At 40.4% G+C, this 8,329-nt stretch overlaps 1 long non-coding RNA gene across 1 annotated transcript in view; it reads left to right on the plus strand.

Annotated features, from left to right (window-relative positions):
* The window catches only part of LOC116690967 (uncharacterized), a 26,225-nt gene that overhangs the window by 13,912 nt on the left and 3,984 nt on the right, over window positions 1–8,329 (plus strand). The window contains exon 2 of the long non-coding RNA XR_004332401.1: window positions 4,371–4,381. This is a non-coding gene — a long non-coding RNA (uncharacterized LOC116690967). The remainder of the gene's footprint in view (window positions 1–4,370; window positions 4,382–8,329) is intronic.

The following is an 8,329-nucleotide window of genomic DNA, read 5'->3' on the forward strand; positions in this document are numbered from 1 at the left end:
GCGCTATATAAATACAGCACATTTACATTTAAAATTTTTAAATCTGAACTAATCAATTGTTTCATATAAACAATGACAATAATTTGACGATAATTATCACTGCAGCCAGCAACTTGACTGTTTTTAATAGCACTTGTGGCAACGTTTCCAGGTGCAGCAGAGCGTTGTATTAAGCAAAACGGCTAATAATAAAAAAGCACATTGCAGACTACCTGCCCAGCACCAAACAGCAGACGGACAGCAGTCAGCCACCTGAACATGGTGGAGCAGTTAGCTGCTTAACAGGCAGCTGTTTCCTAAATAGAATTTGGTGGAGACAAAGGATGCAAAACCAAATGGTTCACTACACAAACCACAGCCCGGTTTGCACGGTAGCCGCAGTTTTACGGTTCCGCAACTGGGAATCCCCACTGGAAGAGACGTGAGCGAGACGTTTGCAGCGCCCTCTCATCTTCGGTAAAACGTCTCTGCTGTTCAGTCGGCAGTAGCTCCTGGGGAGCTGAGTGGACAACAGCTGGCTAGCATGTGGAGCTTTTAAAAGAATGCTTGTTGATTTTTATATGTTATTAAAAACCTGGAAGAAACAGTTAAAAAATATAAACTTTATTTCAGACCCAGGGGGATCCAAATACACAATAAGAACATACGCAAAAATACAAAAGACAGACCCTTCCGCAATGTTCAGTGTCTAATATACAGACATGTTCTCCAATGGTTCCACAGTCTGGAAGAGAATCTGACAGAACTGCGTACAGGGTTAACCAAAACAGTGATTATGTCATTTTCTGACTCAGATGCCCTGCACATAAATCGTATCAGGTTACGTAAGACGTATCAGGTTACGTAAGACGTATCAGGTTACGTAAGACGTATCAGGTTACGTAAGACAGCAGAGCAGGTAGGTACCCCAACGCAGACAAACATATGGCTTGCACTGGAGCTTCTTGGAGCTCTCAGCAGCAGCCTCATGCCGTCATTATAAGCCACTATGAGTTTTCTATTGCTGCCTTGCTTATAACGACACCACAGGTGGGCCGGATACAAAGGTGTACAATACGTTCTAAAGAGGGAGATCTTCACCGGTACAGGGCACATGCTGAACTTACAACACAGCATGTTCGCTGAGCATACAGCTTCCGACGCTGCCTATAGATCATAGGCAGCGGGAAAAGTCATTTGCAATAATATGGCCCAAATATGTAATTTCACTGCACACCATAAGTGCAGTGCCAGACCGATATAAGTCAGGGAAGGTTGCCTGTCTGTCTTCTCTACTTCTAATAATCATGATCTTACTCTTTTTAGCATTGCATTTTATATCAAAATCGACACCATAGTGTGGGCATGCTCTCAGAAGCTGTTGGAGACACGCACTATATGGGCTGAAGATGACCAAATCATCTGCGTACATGGTGGTTAATTAGTAAGTCACCAACCCTACAGCCTGGGCCACGTGCATTTAAAAAAAAATCAAAGACAACTCATTCATATACAGCACATATTAAAAAGAAAAGGAGACAGAATTCCTCCCTGACCAGTGGTCACATGGAAGGGAACAGACGTGACGTTACGTTCCCCCATCTCACACTCATCGTCTGATGCAAGTACCAATACACCAAGATTCCAACTACAAAACCAGGGAACCCACTTTTAGACAATTTTAAAAATAATTTCTCATGATTAACACGATCAAATGCTTTAGAAGCATCAATGAAGCACAAGAACATTGTTTCTTACATAAGCTAAGTTCCTAGGGCGAATGACTGGTAAAAATTGAGTGTTTTTCCTGACGTGTCAGCCTTTTGCGATGGGTATTGCGCAAGTTGACATTGCGATATATGTATATTGTGTATTCATAGCAACAACAACAATGATAAGGGGGATACAGTTAGACAAACTGAGGCAGTGATTACTTTATAGACTATGTATTTTTGGTTATTTCTTGTGTCTTTCATCCACATGAGCCAAAAACACATTTTATGGCTTTTCTCGGCCTAGAAGGCACCAATTACTAAAATAATTTAATATTTCTACTACATAAGTGACCTAATTTTAAAGATATATTCATCTGTCCAACGGTGAAATATCCCTTTTAATAAATGATCTGGGTCACATGACAGTGCTATAACCAAAATATGCATCCTGGGTTTGATTCAAAAGTAATACATTAATAAATCTTTAATAAATCTTAATATTATTTGACTGAAAGAGACAATTATATTGTTGATTGCAATCATTTCTGAGACAAGAAACATGTTATCAGTAACCAATCAGAGCGAGATGCTCTGATTGGTTACTGTACACAATGTTCCGTTAAAGACACACTACAGACAGCAGAGATACATATTGTTAACACATAGTGCACCCTTTCTTCTTGTGTCTTTCTCTTTGCTTTCTTATCCCATCCATCCATCTATCCATCCATCCATCCATCCTTCTTTCCTTCCCTTCCCTTCCCTTTGTGTTGACCATTACAAACAGCCATAAAGACATTAGGATGTAACCACAGGACATAGGAGCCATAAAACCCCACCCACCTATCGTGTAAAAAGTGACCGTGCCTTTTATCAGGTAGGTACACGGATCAGCAGGATCCATCTGAAATCCAAATGGCCGGACAGAAGGGCAGATAAGAAAGCTTTAGTGTGGATGGTAGACATGGAAATCTATGTTGGTAGATTAATATACAATAAAAGTATCACATTATCTTCAATAAATGGTTAGGTAGGATTTATTATATGCAATGCAGTCGTCACAGAATACTTATCCTAATGTCTGTAGTCATTTACAGTTGTAGTTGGATTGCATTGACTTAGTAAACAGGACACAGTTGATTTTTAATTAACTTTTCAACCTCAATTATGGCAAAAGTGTTTTGTACTGTAATAAATACAGCATACAATATTCAGATGGTGTTGTGCATTGTAAACTTTGGAAATAAACAAAAATATTAAGGTTTTCTTTTTCATGACAACTATACTTTTGACAAATTACCTAAAAAATAGGAACTCCTTTTTATTGTAGGGGTGTTGAAATGAATCATCGCATCAATGCATCGGGGTGCAGACCTGGACGATTCTACACTGACGCAGGGACAGACCATAATCGATTATTGCTTAATGATGTTATGTTGTCTGCTGTGTTCAGACTCCGCTACATTCAGGATGGATGGATGGATGGATGGATGGATGGATGGATGGATGTCATTTGTTAATTTAAAAATATTTTTTCCTTATTTAATGTGTCATTTTTTTAAATGTTCTAATATTGGAGGAGTAAAGGTTGATTAGTAGGGATAATAGATGGGATGTTACTCCTCGATGGTCCTCAAGGTTTTAAAAGCTGACCCATCAGCACTTTACTGCTTTCTATCCAGTTGGCATCCACCCTGCATCGTCTGCACCTCCATAAATCCTTGCAATGTTTTCAATTCAATTTTATTTATAGTATCAATTCATAACAAGAGTTATCTCAAGACACTTTACAGATAGAGTAGGTCTAGACCACACTCCAAAATTTACAAGGACCCAACAGTTCTAGTAGTCTCCCAGAGCAGCAACAGTGCGACAGTGGCGAGGAAAAACTTCCTTTTAGGCAGAAACCTCGGTCAGACCCAGGCTCTTGGTAGCGGTGTCTGACGGGCTGGTGGGGTAGTAAGATAACACATAATCGAAAAAATATTAGTTTTGTAGCAGTTCTTTGTAGTTCATGGCATAGCAGGGCACTGTGCGGCATTCATCCTTAACATTAGTAATTTAACACCCTATTGTTGCTATGCAGTTTTTTTTGCTCTTAGGTTTCTCTATAGAGCTCCCCCTACAGCTCCTCTGTTTACCTGTGTTACCTGTGTCTGACTCCTCGCTCTTTCAGTATGCCGTTTCCTCTTTCTCTGTTCCTCGGACAATGTTTTCCAAAGTTTCTGTTTCTTTTTTGCCGGCTCAGCCATGACAATAGTGGTAAAAACTCAGAAAAAAACTCCATTGCTACCTTGTTAGCCGGTTCATGAATGGGCGTATGTGTGCAGTGCCGTGAAGCAATTTGTTACATCGCAAGACCTGATATCACACAATACTTCCTGATGCTGATACTTCCTGCTGGCCGAAAGTTGCAAGGGTGGTTTTTCTTTGGGGGGGGGGGGAGAGAAACTCAAAAAAGTCATAAAACCATTCCAAGGACTCCAAAGCTGTTCAGTTAAGTTAAATTTAAATTTACCATTGGCATGGAAATTTCACTTTATGAGGTTTTTTTTTTAACATTAATATGAGTTCCCCCAACTTGCCTATAGTCCCCCACTGGCTAGAAATGGTGATAGGTGTAAACCGAGCCCCGGGTATCCTGCTCTGTCTTTTGAGAAAATGAAGATGGGAAAGCTAGAATGAACGTTACCTCCCCTTTCTGTGCTTTGCTTGCCCAGAGAATTTGGCCAACCCATGAGAGAGAGAGAGAGACACACAGAGACACAGAGAGAGAGACACAGAGAGAGAGAGAGAGAGACACACACACAGAGAGACAGAGAGACACACAGAGACACACAGAGAGAGAGAGACACACACAGAGACACAGAGAGAGAGACACACAGAGACAGAGAGAGAGACACACACAGAGACACAGAGAGAGAGAGACACAGAGAGACACAGAGAGAGAGACACACAGAGACACACAGAGAGAGAGAGAGAGACACACAGAGAGACACAGAGACACAGAGAGAGAGAGAGAGAGACACACAGAGACGCAGAGACACACAGAGACACACACAGAGAGAGAGAGACACACAGAGACGCAGAGACACACAGAGAGAGAGAGACACACAGAGACACACAGAGAGAGAGAGACACAGAGACATCCTGGCTTTCAAAGCAAAGTGACAGTTGGTCAAGGCCACACCCCCAGCCTCAACCTTGCACCCCCCCCTTTAAAAGCTCCAGACTCAGAAATGGCACATCCTAAAGAAAGCTCATTGTGGGACTGGCTCTAGTGGCTGGAATTCTGCATTCTGCAAAAAAACCAGGGTGGTGATAATGGACGTAATAAGAAGCTTTTGTGGTTTTTAAGTCCATTTGCATCTAATGGTGTTAGCGGTCTTAGCAGCTGGAAGGACAGCAGTTTACAGTACTGTGAAACATTATGCCCTGTAGACTATCCCAGCCTCTTGAAGCCCAGCTGCTAATGGCACTGGCCATTAAGGAGATGGATGGTTTGTCTGTTTCAGATAACGACAACACCTTTTAAGATATTAAACTATATCACGACCTGCAGCTGCCCTGAGTGTTCATTTGGCAAGGTAACAGAGTGTTTAGTCCCCAGTTGTCATATCCGACTTGTTTATCCGCTATCATAATGACATCAATGTGACCTGGCAGCCCTGCCGTCATACCAGCACAGTCATAGCACAGACATGGAGACACATTTAGATAGAGCGGAGGTTATTAATACAGGAAATGAAATATCTCTAAAGGGTCTTTTACTTAAACTCAGATATTTAAAATGAAAGTTTGTTCTGTGGCTACATTAGCAAATGGAACAAAACTGGAGTTGAACAGATTCCAATTTCTGTAGCCACAGTCAACAGATCTGCCATTGTAAGATATAAACGACATGCTGTTTCACAACTGCCAAACTGTTTTGCATAGGTTATAAAAATATGAAATTGACATGTGAGTATAAACTAAGTGTTTCCTTTACTGCTAAGAACATTGTTGTTGGCATGTTGGCTTTTTGTTTGAGAATAAACAAAAACAAGTGAGTGAATGGAACCATATCAAATGTTATTTGCAGTGTCGCTAAAACAGTTCCCTCACTTTGCACTTTAACATGATCATATTTTAAATCATGGAATCAGTACATAACTGTAGGTAATCAAATTTGTAATCCTTGACAAACCTAATCCCCCTCACACACACAGACATGCACATGAATAAATAAAAGCGACATCTCCGTCTTCATGTCATGTCATCTTGTTCTACCTCCCTCTGACGCAGGTGAGACGAGCACAGACTGCTATATATAACCTTGCACTGAAAATGTCATCACTGTCACATTCTTTAAAAAAAAAAAAAAAAAAAAAAAAAAAAAAAAAAAGACCTCACCACAGCTTCCTTAAACTGGTTACATGCCGGTGGCCCACAGTTAGACCTTTGGATTTGAATCCAAGACGTGCTCCATCATTGTCACCGTTGTCGTCTGTCATCTTCAATTGCGAACCTCGAAGGAATTCATTTTGCCTGAAAAATACTTAAATGATTAACAGATTATCAACATAGTTGTCCTTAACGTCCATGGTTTACCTTAATGTAAGTTATAGATATATATCCACAGTTGGGTCATGGTCGGCAGTTGTAACGGGACCCTGGATCCGAAAATGACGCACAGTGTGATAAGGACGACAGTGTGGCCACAACATCCTCAGTCAGGCCATTCATTTACCCTCTCTGTGACAAAGAAAATACCACTACCTGATTTTATAGATCGGTCTCTGCCATGCAAAGGTGCCATGTTGACTCTGTGCACAATGACGGGACTGTTACAGACATTGTTTTGGCAGTCAGTAAATCATTTCTTTTCCGGCACATAGAAAACAGATAGATCTTACTGCAGCAAGGAGGTTAGCATTCCATTTTTGGGTTTACATAGTTCCTTGGTTGCTGTGTTGTAATGTAACAAAGTACAAATACTTCACTACTGTACTAATTTTCACGTATCTGTACTTCACTTTGTTATTTGTATTTCCGGAAACTTTTACCTTTTAAAATGTATACTTTTACTCTGCTGCATTTCCCCTTAGCATCTTAGTTACTCATTGCTACATAATAAAATCAGAAGAAATCGGTTACACTGGAAAAAAGCAGGTTTGGCAAATCCTTGCTCCTAAATTGCCAAGATAATGCAGGCTCCATTCTGGTTGGTGACCTGATGCCTGTTTGTTGCCAAGTGGCAAAAAAACAAAAAAAACATAGGCCAAAAGTTAAGGAGAGGAGGAGGAAGCATAACTGATAGTGTCGTGGAAGCACCTGGTCATGCCTGCCGCCATGGTAACAGATGATGACTGAGAATTACGTTGGCCATGAAGTTCATAATCAAAGTTTTTTTTACTTCTAAAACTTAAAGGTGCTCTAAGCGATGTTGGGTGACGTTAATTCTTGTTGAAGTTAAAAGTATTTTCAAACAAAACGAGGCTAGCTCTCCCCCCCCCCCCTCCTCCACCCGTCCCTTCTCCCTCGCTTCCATGCACTAGCCCCCCCGACCCCCACCCCCACCCCCTTAACTCATGGCATCGCTTAGACACCTTAAGTACATTTATTCTCACGATTACTTTTGAAACTTAAAATAAATATCAACATATTTTAGGACTTTTAAAATTAATTTTAAAAGGAGACTTTGACTTCTACCAAAGTTATTTTCCGGTAACGTACTTGTCCTTTCACTCAGGTATGGCTTTCATGTACTTTAAACAAGACAGCTTGGTTGTCATTCAGATTTTTTCCAACCAGGCTGTCAAAGTGGTTTTCCCTTTAGATGGCTGACAGCGTCTGGTGTCAGCTAATGTTTGGTTTTTCACCTCGGCAGACTGAGAGAAATGTCATTCTGCTTCATTTGACTTGATTCAATTTGCTGTCTGGCAAATTCTAATAATCTAATATGAATATTGTTAAAAATGTCACAATGAAAACTGTAATGAGTTGGGGGGGGGGGGGGGGGGGGACGACTCACACATCTCCCATTCAGAGGCCACAGCAGTGGAAGACATTACCTCTCATTTAGCTAGTTGTTCCTTCAGGACCTGCTGCTAATCACATGAAGGATGTTGCTGCTGAAGGAAACAAATTGGAAATAGTTCTCTTGCTCATATTGTCTTAGACAACCACAATATTACAGTGATTACTGTACATAAAAGTGTGAGAAATGCTCTCTAAAGATGCAGCGGCATTTTGGATAACTGCTCATGTTTGGCTTCTCACATTAGTACACTGATGCTGATTGTCCATGTAAAACATGAGTTAACTGGTGGAGTCAAAGTACCTTACTTATGTAATTCAATTGGTAAGTGTAAATAAATAAGAAGGCCGAATCATTCTCTGAAGGAAATTATATGCAGGCTGACTTTTTTTTTTGTACTCAGAAAACCATTTTAACTTGTGTTGTCTTCCCGTCAAAATTGGAAATCAACTCTTTTGTTGAAGCTTTTTATCGATGTATTCAACTTTTTATTACGTTTTTGTCCCATTTTCAACACTTTTGACGCTTTTTTCCCCCAATGTTTGTCACTTTTTACATTTTCAACACTACGTTACACTAACTTATTACCTTTAGTTTTACAGTTATTTTTGGAATT

The sequence above is a fragment of the Etheostoma spectabile genome, chromosome 6 (genome assembly GCF_008692095.1).
Source record: "Etheostoma spectabile isolate EspeVRDwgs_2016 chromosome 6, UIUC_Espe_1.0, whole genome shotgun sequence".
NCBI classification, from domain to species: Eukaryota; Metazoa; Chordata; class Actinopteri; order Perciformes; family Percidae; genus Etheostoma; species Etheostoma spectabile.